This window comes from Lycium barbarum, chromosome 10 (assembly GCF_019175385.1).
Source record: "Lycium barbarum isolate Lr01 chromosome 10, ASM1917538v2, whole genome shotgun sequence".
Classification (NCBI taxonomy): domain Eukaryota; kingdom Viridiplantae; phylum Streptophyta; class Magnoliopsida; order Solanales; family Solanaceae; genus Lycium; species Lycium barbarum.
In genome coordinates, this window is record NC_083346.1 from 114,969,566 (window position 1) to 114,987,268 (window position 17,703).

The window sequence follows — 17,703 nt, forward strand, 5'->3', positions numbered from 1 at the left end:
ATAGGACACAAGGAGGATGGAAGAGGGAGAAAGACATTAAACTCACTTCATATCATTAGAAAGCCTTCAATCTTACATAATAACATTACAAGGGGATTTATATAGATGCTAAAGAATGATTATAGACATAAAACTATTATTCACACACATACTATGAACTTGCCCACATTAAAATCATCAAATCATGCACCTAGATTTCCTAATAATCATATGGATATACCAAATTATGAACCTAGACATTTAAACATTTAGGTTTGCTATTTTCAACAACCTCTTCATCAAAAGTTGTTTAGCTTGATGAAGAAGTGTTTAACTTAACATTCCCATTATTTTATTATAATAAAAGATAGTGGAATCCGTAGATAATTAAATTCATGATATGCAGACGTGCTTAAATCACTTTAATTTTTGTCCCCTATATATACCACTCAAGAGGGAAGTTTGTTATACGTTATGCAAAGCAATTAAAACAATATTCTAAGCATTTGTTCATCAATTTTCAGTTTTATTTAAATCATGTCATCAAATACTAAGGAATGATTATTGAAGGTTTTGATGAGAGCAAAGCCATATTTGGCTGTAATTCTCTTGCAATTTGGATATGCAGGCGCAGCAATTATAGCTAAAACTGCATTGAATGATGGAATAAGTCATTACACTTTTGCTGTTTACAGAAATGTCTTTGCTGTGGTTGTATTTGCTCCTTTTGCTGCTCTCCTAGAAAGGTGACCTTTAATTTAGTACCTAGCTACTCCTAACTTTGTCCTCACGTAGTCACAAACACAAATCAGCGACAGATTCAGAATTTTAATATTACAATGCGTATTGAGCAGGGGCAGAGCAAAGGGTAATCAGTGAAACAACCTTTGCAAAATTATCTTTTAGCTTTTACGTATATATTAAATCTTGAATACCCTAATAATGTTTCTGCCTTTACTTGCCACTGAATTTGAGTTGCAAAATCCGGTTTTGAGCAGGGGCGGAGCTATGTACCCTTAGCAAAAGGTGTGCTCGATTGAACACCCTTCCATTGTGGATGTAGCTCAATGCAGAATTTTTGACATGCAAAATAAATATATGTGTGTAAAACAACAAATTTTTTAAATATATTTGATTATGATCCATAATTTTAAAAGAATAGGGAATTTAGTGCTAAGAATTTTAAAGGTTGATGAACCCATCAAGTTAAAATTCTGGATCCGCCTCTGCAACCTTCATCGAAAAATTATACCGTATGCATATATAGGTTAAATATTATGTCATATACGTATATATTAGATCATGAATGCCCTTAGTGATTTTTTGACTTCATCAGTGGTTCTGAGTTTGAAAGATCCGGGTACCCAAATATATATATATATATATATGTGTGTGTGTGTGTGTATCATTCTATTCAATACTTGTTTTATTCACACATACACACACGCACACGCGCTCACAAACAGACCAATGACAAATCCAGAATTTAGATATTACTGTGTGTTTTGAGCAGGGGCGGTGTAGTTACGTACCTTTAGCGAAGGATATTTTTCAACACAAACATTTTTTTTTTCAAATATTACTTTTTATTCATATATATTAAATCTTAAATAAACTTGGCGATTTTCCTGACTTCACCACTTACTTTAAGCATTGAGACATTATTTTATTTAGATGAAGTATTTGGTTAGAAACTAATGTCCTATCTCTGGTTGTTTTTAATTAATTAACATACAGGAGAATAAGGCCAAAAATGACTCTATCCATTTTCGGGAAGATTATGCTGCTGGGCTTGTTGGAGTAAATATTCTTGATATATACTACCAACATACATTTGTTTATAATACATTTAATTTAATATATATTTATCTAATGATGTTTTAAAACTAAATTATTCTATGCAGGCGTGTCATCGACCAGAATTTATATTACGCAGGGTTGAAATATACCACTGCTCCTTTTACAACAGCAATGTGCAACGTTCTTCCAGCCATCATCTTTTTGTTAGCCTGGATATTAAGGTAAAATAGGCCATTTTTTTGCAACTAATTAGTTTATTACGTGCACTTAACTCCCATTGATAGATCAAAACAAAAAAAATGGCTACACTAGATATTAAAGATAATAATGAGTTTAAGTTCTGTGTACGAATTTATTTACACTTCCAAATTATATTGACCTACAATAACATAACAAAAAAATAAAAATAAATAATAACTTGAAAAATAAAGCACATAACTTTGTTATATATAAAGAATAAGATATATAAAGAATAAGTTTACTTAAAATTTACACAAAAACCTGGACTCGAGTCAAGACAAATGTAAATCCCAAGACCAATCATTAGTTCATACGTGCCATAGAAGCACCAAAAAAAAAAAATGTTCAAAAACAGAGAAGTGTAGATGTAGGTTAGTGGATCAAGTCATTTCCAATGATATGGGATAAAGTTTAATTTTATGAAGTGACAGTGTTAATATTTTTTTTTTAATATTATCAAGTCACTTAACTTATAATTATTGACAACGTAAATATATCATTACATTATCAAGAGTCCGCGACTTTTGTAGCACAAAAAAAAAAAAAAAAAGTTGAACCAAACTAGCACAAAAAAATAAAAATAAAATTACTAGGTTTCACGCACTAAATTAGTGCGTGAAAGGACCAAACTGCAAAAATGCAAGTTGGGCCTTTCACGCACGAAATTCGTGCGTGAAGGAGGCCCTCTTTTTTTTTTTTTTTTTTTTTTTTGTGTTACCTTTCAAATCGCCTTTTTTCCCATACTTTGGGCAAAGATTAGTCATGTTTCAAGACCTCAAAATATCAATATTTTATATAAAACTTAATATCTTTTTTTGCGTATAATAATGTCGGCTCATTACATCAAGTCCACCTAAACGTTTGGATCGTCGTTTTAGGGGTTCTAAAGTGTCCCGAAATAAGTTTTGAAACATGTCATATTTATAGGATTTTGATTTAAGTGTTTTATTATATTTGAATGTACAAATATAAATATTTGATTTAATAATAATTCATCCAATACGAGAGGTTTATACTAATTAAAAAATAATTCATTCAATTTAATTACAATACTAATTCAAAGCAATACAATAATAAATTACAATAACAATACAATCTTCAAGTTGTGGAGGCTCTATTACTTCGAGACGTGCTTGTACTACCATGGCCTTGTTGCCCACACGAACGCTTGTCATGGCCATATTGCTTACATGTAGAGCACTTGCGAGAGTAAGTTCTTTCACTAACATCCATTTGATTGGGTCTACGATTCCGTGAGTAAATGCCCAATTTCCTGATGTAATCCTTGTTAGCAACCATCGAAAACGGTTCGTTTGGCCAATAAGCTTCATTACCAAGTGGGTGCAATTGGCCGAAATATGCTCTAAGGTAACTGTGGACCTTGTATTCCCCCGCCACATAACATGTTATTGTTTTTCTCATTCTCTCGAAGCACTTGACAGCATGAGAACACGGCATGTGGTACGTTTGCCACTTACCACAAGTGCATGTTCTTGTTGCCTCATAAACGGTATACACGTTTCCACCCTTACCGTTGTAATAACCCGTCCTAACTTCATACACATGTTGAATTGGGTCATACTCGGTCATTTGGTGATGCTCACATTTTTTTCTATAATGCTCCATATTTTTGAAGGGCTTTGGCATCAATGTCCCGCCGTCGGCTAATATCGCTCTGGCTTGCCTTGTCCTAACCACAAATCGCTCCACAACCTGCTTGAAAGTCATTCTCACCATTGCGGTGACAGGTAGTCCTCGAGCAGACTTCAGCAAGCCATTGAAAGACTCTGAGCTGTTTGTTGTGAGCATGTCCCATCTTTTGCCTCCATCAGCATGAAGCGTCCATTTTTCAACTTCGAGCTTCATCAACCAAACGTATGCGGGTTCACTCACTGCCCTGATCAGATCCATTTTTGCAGCCCATTTTCGTTGTTGATGCTCCATCACAGCCCCCCACATCAATTTGTTTAGAGTGCCATTGTGAAACTTTGATTGCAAATTTGCCTTCAAGTGACTTAAACAATAGCGATGGTAAACAAAGGGAGGCTGCCACCCCGGTAAATTATCCATATTGTGCAATATGCCTTTATGACGATCAGACAGCACGCATATGCCGGTACGATCCTTAATAACATGAGTTTTCAAATGGGTCAAAAAGATCCCCATGTGTCGTTGCTCTCGTTAGCGGCAATTGCGAAAGCAAGAGGAAATATTGACCCATTGGCATCCATTCCTATTGCAATTAGGAGCTTGATGTCGTAGGCACCATATACATGTGTACCATCTATGGATATCACTGGACGGCAGCGAGCAAAACCATCAATGCATGGTTTGAATGTCCAAAATACGAAGTTGAAGATTTTACCCTCTATAAGCCGCCACTCTACAATAGTACCATGATTAAAATGTTGTAGAGCTGTCATATACCTTGGCAGTGATTGAAAAGAAGTATGCCAATGGACACCGTGGCATCCACATGTGCTGACCAGCCCTACAAAACGCCGGCAGCTCATCCAAAATATGATCATACGGCGTCCATATAAAAGCCTGTAAAAAGAATTGAACTAGTTAGCAATAAAAGACTAAAATAGTAGTTATGTGGTCTAGCGTGTGGATCCAAAATATGAACATACTGTCTGCGCCGTCATGCGGTCTAGCTGATCCCTAAACGGGAAAAGGCTGTGGTGCATCTCCGCACGTCGGCGTACGCCTCGCGACCATCTCCGCGCGTATGGCATCGGCACAGTAAGATAGTCAGCAGGAGGGTGAGCTGGTATGGGCTGAAAAGGTCTCAACCTAGTCCACACCCATATCTGATATAGTCATTTAAAAGAAATTTTATCAGTCGTCGTTTTAAAAAAAATATATTTTGTGTTTAATTACACACCCTTAAATATATTACCTGAAGGAGCGAGCAAAATGCAGGGACCTCTACCCTCGTGCCCATAGAACATCAGCAGAATCCTCGATACATGTAGCCCAGCACAGCAGCGCCCCAACTATAACATCCTATCTCGGCGAGATCGTCGATATACCGAAGATACCGCAAGCTCATATGCGAACCCAAAGTGTTCGGGAACAAGATGGCCTCGAATATGATGAGTAGGTATAGACGCGCACGTCGGTCAACATCAGCCTGAGGCGTGTCCTCTCCAATCGGATGCTGCATGTCTGTGAGGCGCAAGTGAGCGTAAAGGGCCGACAATAAAAGCCGACTCTGGCCGGAAATATGACCATCCAGAGCCGGGAAACCGGTGAGCCTAGTTAACTCATCCCGATAAGGCGGCAGCACAGGAGGCTTCTCAATATACAATGGGCGTCCATCAACATGTAGCCCATAAATGACCTCTACATCCTGAAGGGTAATGGTAGCCTCACCGGTGCGGAGATGAAATGTGTGCGTCTCCGGTCGCCACCTCTCAATCAATGCCGTCACTAGCGACCTATCGTGCTGTACCCACCAACTTCGACGCACCGGTAGATACCGCCCCGACGTAGTATATCCAGGACACGAGGATGTGGGGGGCGAGCAGCTAAGATCTCCCATGCTGAGTCCCCTAACCGGGTACGGACCTGAGACTCAGGTTGCAGATCGGATGTCCATATATGTTGCGACCTATGCTCGGGCTGAAGATACAGTAACTCTCGATCGAAGGGCCCCGGATCAAGAGGGTGGTGATCCATCTGTTTTACGCATTTTAAATCAATCATTAACAAGTAGTATTAGTTATGTAATCTTTTATCAAAAAATTTATTAAGGATTGTGGTGACCCATCTGTTTTACGTATTTTAAATCAATCATTAACAAGTAATATTAGTTATGTAATCTTTAATCGAAAATTTTATTAAGGATTGTGGTGACCCATCTGTTTTACGTATTTTAAATAAATCATTAACAAGTAATATTAGTTATGTAATCTTTTATCGAAAATTATATTAAGGGTTTTCAATCCTAAGCTACGGGTTATGAATCCTAAACTAAGGGTTTTCAATCCTAAAATATAAAGATTAAAAATTAATAAGTCAAATAATTAACAATTAGTTAGCATACAATTAGTATAAATAATTAATAAATAAACAATTAACTAACTAATCAAATAATTAACAAGTTATTATCATATATTTAATAAATAAATAATTAAGTAACTAATCAAAAAATTAATAAATTATTATCGTATATTTAACAAATAAACAATTAATTAACTAATGAAACAATTAAAAAATTATTAATAAATAAACAATTGGCTTAACAAAAACTAAATAAATAATTAGCCAGTCTAACAATTGAAATAACTAATCTAACAATTAATAAATACTTAAGTCGCTAATCGAACAATTAACAAATACTAAATAAACAAGCAATAAATAATTAACTAATTAACAATAGATAAACAAATTAAAAAAAAAAATTAAAGGGGGCAGTCGCCAGTGGTGGGTGCGGACTGCCCAAAAACGCACAAAAACAAAATGCGCAATCCACCACAGATCCCTCCCACCATACCTAAGGCAATAATATATTTAGCAATGTAATAAAAAATTCGTAGTAAAATACCTAGAATGAAGGTGTTTTTGAGTTTTCAAAATGAGCTCTGCGCTGCTTTATTCCAAAATCTGACCTTAGAAACTTGTTCCTACACTTCAATATACCAAGAATATTGAGTTTTGGATTGAAAAACAACACGAAAATAGCGTTTTGGGGGGGGGGGGGGGGTTGGGGACCACTGAAAACGGGGTTAATGGCGGGTTGGTGGATGGGTGAAATGGTCGGGTCTGTGGTGGGGAAGGAGGGGGCGACTTTTTGTTGCCTCCTTCACGCACGAAATTCGTGCGTGAAAGGCCCAATTTGCATTTTTGCAGTTTGGTCCTTTCACGCACTAAATTAGTGCGTGAAACCTAGTAATATTTTTGTTTTTGTGCTAGTTTAATTCAACTTTTTTTTTTGTGCTACAAAAGTCGCGTACTCCATTATCAGCGTATACAAGTTAATTCAGGTGGAATAATAGGTTATAACTTGAACATATTGTAGGCTTGAGAATGTGGACATATGGAAACTACCTAGCCAAGCAAAAACCGTGGGGACAATAGTAACACTTGGAGGTGCAACAATAATGAGCCTTGTTGGAGGACCGACAATTAGATTGCCATGGACCAAACATCATGTTCCTAGTATCACTACTCATGTTGCTTCTCCCACTCAGCTCAATCCTGTTAAAGGTGCTCTCTTCATTGGTGCTGGTTGTTTCTGTTGGGCCTGCTTTTATAACCTTCTGGTGGTATACGATGAAATACTTTCTCTGTTTTAGTTTATGTGATATGCTTTTTTTTTTAGTGCATCTAAAAAAGAATGATACATTTTCTTATTTGACAACAATTTAACTTTAAACTTTACCTTTTACGCTTAACGAGATGATTTATAACCACACAAATATCTTCGGCTTGTTTTAAACCACAAGATTCAAAAGTCTTTCTTTATTTCTTAAACTCCGTGTCCAGTCAAACTATATCACATAAATTGGCACGGAGGGAGTAATATTTACTGGTCACATTTCAATTCTATCTTTGGAAAATAATCACCGAGTGAAAATTTCGGGATACTATCATGAAGTTTCTCTTGTGGATTTTGAAACACCAGGACAATAGCTATTTTTCAACTAAAAAGACTGAATTGTAGATATCTGTGAATTTTTACTTACTTGATAGTACATCTCGATCTCTTTTCCTAATCCATGTTTGTTTTTCTAGTAACTAGAATGTAAGTTATATACACTATACAAAAATAGTAAAAGAACTTTTACTCAATGTTATCTCTAAGTGTTCAACTAATCCCCTCACAGTTGCTAAGGTTGCTAAGGTTAATAGATTAATTTCTCCCAGGATAGAACGGAAAACTATTTTGCAATAGCGGCAATGCAAATTGCAGAATTTCGGAAACTCAAAGGGCGGCAACAAATCACGCTGAACACTTGCGTTTTGCTTTTGAAAGAAATGCACAATGAAAGAGTGAAGAGGGGATATAAAGTTCGAAATTTTTCAGTGACACAAAACTGAGGCGAAGCCTCGGAATTTTGGGTATGAATATGTGCGGAAATACCTGTTCATAAATTTGATCTAAAAAGATTATCAATACCAAATCCACATCCAAGCCAAGCGATGACAACGACGCAAGGGGAGTCCCTCCTCTAAACTCTTTAAGAGCTAGAAGAGGTGATTCTATATATAAGTACACAAGAAGTGCTTTCCCCCACCAATGAGGGACAAAGTGCCACAAAGGACTTTTGCAAAATGAAATTTATTTGAATTTCATTTCCCTCTATTTTATTTTTCCACCATTTTCCAATTCACACTACACTCATCTTTAAAGCTCATAACTTTAAAGCTTAACATTCAATTAGTCGCTTAAAAGACAATTATGGGTAATTGTCCGTAATAAATAAGATTAGTAACTTGGAAAGTAAGACAATTAACTTGCTACACCAAGTTAAAATATGTTGAGAGTGTTAAATTATTTACGCTGTAAATACATAAGTGTTAATCCTTTCTGATTAACCTTTATATGCATGTCTCGGATACCAGTTTTTCTCTGTCATTATATAACAATCTTCTCATTTCGGGATTTTCTGAAATATTTAAAGCTATTCCACTAATTTAACACTCTTTTTATTTGATGGTTTCTCAATGAACATACTTTTTAACAGTTGCACACTAATAAAGTCTTCTTATATTATCATTAATAGATTATGATACACATGAAATCAGTAGTAGAGGCAGAATCTTTGATAAGGGGTTCAAAAATTTTGAAAAACTTTTGTCAGTGAGACTCAAACCTGTATGCTCTACATAAATTTGAACCCCCATTTACCACTGAGCTAAGCTTTTGGTTTGTTATAAGGGGATCAACATTTAATATATACACATAAAATAAAAATTTAACCTTATATCTACAGTGTAATTTTCCGACAAAAAGGGTTCCAATGAACCCCAGGCACTGCACTTGTGGTTCAAAGGGACAATTCTGCAATTTGGTCCCTTCACTGGGGCACCAGTAAATTCTTTGCGTCTCTTTACTCCGTAACCCTAACAATTTCTTAATTCATTTTTCCTAATATTTTACTGTGTTTTAAGTTACAGATACTGTTAGTGGAAAAGACAGATAAAGGAAGAACCCACCGGAAGAGATTTTTATTCGATCATATTTACTCTTACTTCTTGTAGTCAATAACTTATCTTATTTTCAAGATTATAAATTCTATATTTTAAGAAGGTTTACGTCAGGGGCGAATATCCTAATACAAATAACGGGTCGGCAAAACTCAAGAAATTTAGCTTAGACCTTATATGTACTTTTAGAAAGGGGAAGTTAAGATGGCCGCTTGGCCTAAAAAAATAACAGCCTCTTATGAAATATATAATATATACACATATTATACATATGCCAGCTACTATTTTGTGTTCGTGGCTATATATGTTAATTTTTTTTTTAAAATCTACTTAATATGCATAAATAATCTATTCAAAACCCACAAGTTTAAAGTTGTGCATCCGCCTCTGGCTTAAGTGTAAATATTCTTTGGATACCTTGATTATGTAAAAGAAAATCTTTTATACTGAGGATATATTATTGTTATATCAGTCATTAATTACTCTACTACAGCTTAATTTATTCATAAATATTTTTATGGATGCAGGGAATTGTTAATTCTGGGATTGGTTGTTATGTTTCTGGATTAATAATGGAGGCCAAAGGGCCAGGTTTTGTCACTGTTTTTAATCCTCTCAACATGGTTATTGTTGCCATTTTGGGTTCATTCATTTTATTTGAACAGCTCAACTTGGGAAGGTACTTAAATGCTTATTATTCCCATTATTCACATTTTTAACGAATTTGAATTTATGTACACCGACGGTAAAATATTTTTGGTATCATTTAGCAAGTGAAAGTAGATTACTTAGTTGAAATAAGACCTCACAAATGACTTGATTATGTTAAAAAAAATAAAAAATTAAACCATCAATACATCATACTTAAACTCTTTGCACTAGTGACGGAGGATTGTTTAAGATTCATGAGGTCTTATTTCAAGTAGAGTTACTAGAAGAAATTAATAGCTATAAAAGTCGTAGAGAATTCATATATATATATATATTTATTTAAATAGTGTGTATTAATAGAATTTCTTAATAATTCATCACTAATCTATCGTTAGATAGAGTTAACGACGTCTTTTTATTTTTATTGTTTTTACTTAAAGACAATAGTTGATCGTTGCTGTTTTCTGTGTTTTTTCTTTAATTGAATAGTACAAAATGAATTTTTCTAATTTAATTTTGTACTGATTTTTAATGTAGGGTTGTGGGAGCTGCTATCATTGTTATTGGATTATACCTAGTAATATGGAAACTTCCTCAAAGTTGAGCACTGATGAAAGGGTTGAATCAGATGATAAAGAATTGATAGCTGAGATAAAATCATCAAATCATGCAGTAATTGGAAAGGAATCTGTTTAAAAAAACTAAGACTTATAATTTAGCTAGTGATATCGAATCAATCTGACGTCTGAGCTTATTAGAACCCCACCCCCCACCCTTTATTTTTTTGGCTGATCCCCTAATGTTTTGTTTCTTTTTTTGTCTGGAAAAATAAGTCGAGCACTACTAGAGGCTGGTTTTGGTTATGTTTGATCAAGTAATTTTCCCAACAGAGATTGCTTTTTCTTCTTCTTCTCCTCTCTCTCTCTCTCTCTCTTTTTTTTTTTTATAATTTAGGAAAACACCAATCGCCTATTACATCAATTTATGCAATTAACGCGCATAATAATGAACTAATTTGGAATGACAAAGAAGAAATAAGTTATATCCATGACATTGGGATATTAGGAGCTATTTTGATCCCATGAATAGAATACTACTCTATCTTCTCAATTTATGTGGCATAATTACACTTGCACTTAAGAAAGAATAGAATTTTCTTGAAATTTATGATCTAAAACAAGTCCTAGACTTTTATTTGTACTGCAATAAATTGCCTCATTAAAGATAAAAGGAAAATTCTAAAATTAAATTATTTTTAAATATATAATGTGACATTGTTTTTTAAATAAATTAAAAAGAAAAGTGAGACATTAATTGAAACAGAGAAAAGAATAAACTTGGCTCAAATAGTATAACCAGGGATGAAAGTAGAAGTAGCAATACGGGTTCGACCGAACCTACTTTGGTCAAATTAAATAATATATTTGTGTTAAGAAATTTATTAAATATGTATATATATTAAAATTTAAAATCTAGTTATTAAATCAAGAACCCCTAAAATAGAAACTTAATATAACAGTACAACAAAAGAGAAAGCGAAGGGCATGTACATGCGGATTATGCATGAGCCTTTTTTTCTGTGTGCTAAAGTAGTCACCACTTTTAAGAAATTTATGTCCCCAATATGTTATTGTTAGTTGTAAACAAAATTTTCCGAATTATTAATTGAAAATTCGCTGGGAGAAAGATAATTTTGAATCAATTATTTTTTCTTGAAGACAAATTGAGTATAGGCAGTTTTGAATGCTTAGGAAAATATGATTTGGTAAAGACCTGTTTTGCTTATGCTTTTTCCGGTTCTAGAAGTTAAAAGTGTAACTCCACGTAGTTGGAGTGGGAGGGGTTTAGTGATTCGACAATGAACATTAAAAGAAGCAGCTCAATTTAATCATTTCTGAATTATAAGCTAGATGCCCCTCTTTTCTGTTCTTCTTTTGCTTGCGAACCACCAATACCTCAATTGGTCCAACGAACCTAGTTAAGCATAGATCTACTCTTTGAATTACAAGCATAATAGAATGAAACCGTTCAAAGTTTTTAGTAGCAGTCGACAACTCTTTCCTCTATTTGGTCACATAGCTTTTCGTCTCCATTTGGTGACTTTCGCGTCCGTCCTCACTAAACCAACTTGAACCTAAACTGGAACGAAATCTAACAAAGCTGGTAGCTCGAGCGAGGAGCGGAACCTAGCCCTATAATTATAGGATATATAATACTCTATTTTTTGAATAGAGATAGTCAAACTCTAAATACTCTTTTTTTCTTTCTTCTGAGAATGAAAAAAATTACGGTAGAGAATTTTTTTATATATGAATCTTACGCAGCACGTGTCTAAAATAGTTGAGACCCCAAAACAGATACTGGACACCATGTGAAAAAAAAAGGAATTATTTTTCTTGGTGTGCTTGCTGATTGAATTAATTGATCAAAGACACGCACAACACATTGAAGAATTAGAATTAAGAACCTCAATATACATGCAACCCTTCAAGTAGCTGGCTATAGCTCGGGAAATTTCATTGGAAACCTAAGCAATGTAGTAGTATATCCAATTCACCTTCTGGGGAAAAAAACCGCAATGCATTTTCTTGAGTAAATGCTACTACTGTATTTCCAAAACTAACAGGTTGATTTCACAAAACAAAACAGTTCAATAAGAGTTCGTGTTGAAAAACCAAAAAAACCAAAAAAAAAAAAAAAAAAAAAAGAGGCTCCTTTCAGATTAAACAACCCTCAAACAAGCATATGTATCAATATTTCGTCTCCTATTCTTCTACCCTTAGGCATGAATATCAAGTTGTAATGCTTAAAATGAAAATTATAAGTTTAAAGTTTGTAAAGTGACTCAAGGATAATCCCTTTGGACTAATGCAATTTATACTTTGTCACACGACCCACCCACCTAGGCCATGACCCCTGCCCAGTAAGCCTAAGCCTACTGAGCAAGCCTGATCCATTTCACGTTAAAAATTTGGCAAAATTTCCTCAGTACTGAGAGCAATCCGTAAAGTCAAACCTGTCAACGGTCAACAAAGAAGAACCCAACGTACTACAACAACAACATACTAAGTCTAAAAGTCTAAAGAACATCGGAATCCCAAATCATTGGGTTTTTGCAAAACTTTACAAGTTCCAAGCCACTAATTCACTAACACAAGCTAAAATAAGATTTACAAGACCGACTTAAGGAGCAAACACTAGAATTTGAAAAGGAAAAAAAAAACTAATATACTACAGTAGTTAACAAAATGATGGCCCACGCGAAACAAGTGTGGGGCTTACTGGATTCGTTGTCAGCTCTGTCTATCACTCTGTCTGAGTCAGAATGTTACCTTCATCTAAGTTATTTGTAGGAAAATAAAAACGAAGGGAGCGGGGTCAGTCACAATGACTGGCCTGTAATAACAACAACCATAGCGTTTTATTTGGGACAAGCATATATAAGAAATCATGCAATTTATAAATATCAAGATATCTTATTTAAATCAATATGACAATTCATGTAGGAAAACTGAATTCAAACTAGCTAAACAATCATATCGTTATAAATCTGGAAGTGCCTATGCCAGGTTTGAGTATACTTTCTAGCACTATGGATTTTCCATAGCCGCCTGACTACTCCGTCAGCTAGTTTCCCTTCTAGAGGGTCTATGTACAATACTAGTTCTCTTACAAGGTGCACCAGGTCTAACGGTCCCGACGTTAGATAACGGCGAATCTGACAAGTTAATGGCGAATAGTACAAAATATATTCAAGATCTTCAGTGTAAAGAATTTACTATCCAATAGTATGTAACGTCTCAAAACTATCATAAGTTCAAGAAATCAGAGTGAAATTCATGGTAAGAAGATTTTTCTGCATATTCATATAGTGAATATACTATCGCTTGTCCATATGCAAGTAATCAATTTATTGATAAATCATGGCAATGCAAGAAAACGAATTTATAACATGCTATATTTGAAAATCAACTATGGAAGTATTATGACTCACAATACTCCCACCGAATAACTCCAATTCGCTTCCAACGGCCGCGTCCTCGGAGTATCAATTATCTATAATGTAATATCTGAGTCAAAGATTAACTCATCAGATACCAATTTCCCCAATTAGCTCAAGTTCACCAAGATACTGAGTTTATTTTCTAGCTATTGCTCTCCTCTGTCTTGCTAGGCATACTTAAGCATAAAAATTGTTCTCCCTACATATACATATATGTTCAAGTTCTAATGTTACAATCAACTTTTTCCCTAAAGTTGAAGCTTCTAAAATTTCCAGGTTATTCAATTCAAATTCTAGCTATTAGTGCCCTTTACCCTAATGAGAAGGATAGTTTTGTTAGAAAATGGGCCTGCACAAGTCAAGGGTGAAAGAAGGTACTCTGTTGATTAATTGCCTCAGTTACTGTAGAAAAAGATCAAAAGAAGTTGCTGGATTATTTCCTGATTTTTAGCCATTTTCAGTAGTGTTAACTTAGTTGCTGATTTTTGGGAGTTTGTTCAGATTTTTAGGAGTTTGTAGATTATGGAATCATTTGCAAAGTAGTTGCTTAAATCTAGACTCTAGTTGTTGAATTTTTCTATATTTAAATACCATTTCAGTTCAATGAAATTATCATCTTTCCAGCAGCAAATATTTCTTCTAGTCTTCTTGCCTTTATTTCTGTTTCTAGAGTTGTAGTTTAGCTTAAAAACTCCAACAAAGTGGTATCAAGAGCTCTCTTCTTGAGGGACCTGTAATTGAGGGAAATGCATCTTTTTTTTCTTCTATGGATTCAGAAACTCCTTTCACTGCACTAGCACCACCTGTCTTCAAAGGTGAAGGCTATCAGATCTGGGCAGCAAGAACGAAGGCACATATGGAGGCAAATGATCTCTGGGAAGCTGTTGAGGAGGACAACGAAGTTCCTCCATTGCCTGCAAATCCCACTATGGCGCAGATAAAGAATCAAAAGGAGAAGAAAACAAGAAAATCAAAGGCTAGAGCGACGTTATTTGCTGCAGTCTCATCTGAAATCTTTGTCAGGATTATGACAATGAAATCAGCGTTTGAGGTCTGGAATTTCCTAAAGAAGGAATATGAAGGAGATGAACAGATCAAAGGAATATGTGTTCTCAACCTAATCAGAGAATTTGAACTTCAAAAGATGAAGGATTCAAAGACAATCAGAGAGTATTTTGATAGATTACTCAACATTGCCAACAATGTAAGATTGCTTGGCTCTGAATTTCCTGATTCTAGATTGGTTCAAAAAATTTTCATAACAGTCCTTGAAAAGTTTGAAGAAACCATTTCCTCGATGGAAAATTCCAAGGATCTGTCAAAAGTTAGTTTGGCAGAATTATTGAATTCTTTGCAGGCACAAGAACAGAGAAGGCTTATGAGGCCTGAAGGTTCTGTTGAGGGTGCACTACCTGCAAAAGTACAGTCAAACCAGGGAGACAAAGGAAAGAAAAAGTGGAACAAGAAGGAAAACTCAGGTTTTGATTCTCCTAGGTTCAATAGGGGAACAAAACATGATTTTCCTCCTTGCAAGCATTGTGGAAAGAAGGGTCATCCACCGTTCAAATGCTGGAGAAGACCATATCAGCAGTGTGAAAATTGTCAGAAGATGGGACATCATCAAAAGATTTGCAAGAACGACACTCAGCAAAGTAATACTGCACAGGTTGCAAATCAGGAAGATGAGGAGCAACTCTTTGTAACAACCTGTTTTGCAACTGGCAGCTCAAGTGACGAGTGGCTTATTGACAGTGGTTGCACAAACCACATGACATTTGATCGTGATCTCTTCAAGGAGTTGGATACTTCAGTGATTTCCAAAGTACAAGTTGGCAACGGAGAATATCTTCCTACTGAAAGGAAAGGTACTGTGGCAATAAAAAGCTCTTCAGGTACAAAACTAATCAAAGATGTGTTTTTATTACCTAATTTAAGTCATAGTCTGTTAAGTGTTGGCCAGCTGCTTGAGAAGGGTTTCAAACTTCACTTTGAAATCAATTATTGTCAAATTAAAGATGCGGAAGGTAATAACCTATTCAAAGTAATGATGAACGGAAAAAGCTTTACATTGGATCCTTTAGAGCGTGAGCAAAAAGCTTATTCTGCAATTAAGATCAATGCAGAAGTTTGGCACAAAAGGCTTAGACATTTTAACCATGCTGCTCTAATGAGCCTACAGAGGAAAGATATGGTTCGAGGGTTGCCTAACCTTGAAGCTGAAATACCAGATTGCAAAACTTGTCGATTTGGAAAGCAAACAAGGCTTCCTTTCAAGAAAGCAACCTGAAGAGCTCCCGAGAAACTAAAATTAATCCACACAGATCTGGCTGGTCCTCAAAGAACTCCTTCACTCAAAGGGAGTAAGTATTGCATAGTTTTCATTGATGACTATACGAGAATGTGCTGGATTTTCTTTCTCAGGTTCAAGTCAGAGGTTGCCACTATCTTTTTGAAATTCAAGCAGTGGATCGAAACTCAAAGTGGCTATAAGATTCAATCTTTAAGGTCTGACAATGACAAGGAGTACACATCTGATCAATTCAATGTATTCTGTGAAGAAGCCGAGATTGAACACCAACTCATTGCTCCATATACTCCACAACAAAATGGAGTTAGTGAAAGGAAGAGTCGTACCATAATGGAGATGGCTAGATGTTTGTTGTACGAACAGTGTTTGCCAAAAGAGTACTGGGCAGAAGCTGCACGTACCTCAGTCTTTCTACTCAACAAGCTTCCAACAAAAGCATTAGAAGGAAAGACACCATTTGAAGTCTGGTATGGTTATAAACCTTCTTTAAAAAAATTCAAAGTGTTTGGATGCTTGTGCTTTACTTATGTGCCATAGACTAAAAGAGATAAGCTGGATAAAAAGGCGGAAGCTGGAATATTTGTGGGTTACAGCACTGTTTCTAAGGCTTACAGAGTTTTCCAACCTCATACAAGGAAAATTCTGATAAGTAGAGATGTGCATTTCATGGAGGATGAGCAGTGGAACTGGAAAGAAGCACAACCAATATTAATTCCAGATCAAAGTACACCGCTCCAGCTGGAAGAAGATGAATTGGTGGATGATGTTCCAGTAAGAGGCACGAGATCTCTCTCTAATATTTATCAGAGATGCAATATGGTTGTTCTTGAGCCGACAACTTTCGGGGAAGCAGAAAAAGATCCAAAATAGAGTGCTGCAATAAAGGAAGAACTCATCATGATTGAGAAGAATCTGACTTGGAAACTCGTGAAAAGGCCCGAAGACAGAAAAGTCATAGGAGTGAAGTGGATTTTTAGAACCAAGCTGAATGCAGATGGCTTTATCAACAAGCACAAACCAGGCTTGTTGTAAAAGGGTATGCTCAAATTTTTGGTATTGATTTTTTTGATACATTTGCTCCTGTTGCTAGATTAGAAACCATCATATTAGTGTTGGCTATAGCTGCACAAAAGGGTTGGAAAGTGTTTCAGTTGGACGTTAAATATGCTTTCTTGAATGGCTTTCTTGAGGAGGAGATTTATGTTGAGCAACCGGAAGGATTTGCCGTCAAAGGGCATGAAGATGAAGTGTATCAGCATAATTGATGAGCATTTATTGCAGCTCGGTTTTAGAAAAAGCCTTAGCGAAGCTACTCTCTACATTAAAGGTGATGAAATCAATTTTATTGTTATATCACTATATGTAGATGACCTGCTGGTTACAGGAAGCAATGATGAACTTGTTAAGAAATTTAAAGAAGATATGCAACATACTTTCGAGATGACAGACTTGGGAGAAATGTTTTATTTTCTGGGAATGGAAATCAAGCAAAAGCAAAATTAAGTGTTCATCTGTCAAAAGAAGTATGCAAAAGACATTCTGAAAAAGTTCAGAATGGAAAATT

At 35.4% G+C, this 17,703-nt stretch overlaps 1 pseudogene; it reads left to right on the forward strand.

Annotated features, from left to right (window-relative positions):
- Positions 1-427: 427 nt before the first annotated feature.
- On the forward strand, positions 428-10,588 carry LOC132616066 (WAT1-related protein At2g39510-like; annotated as a pseudogene).
- Positions 10,589-17,703: the final 7,115 nt, after the last annotated feature.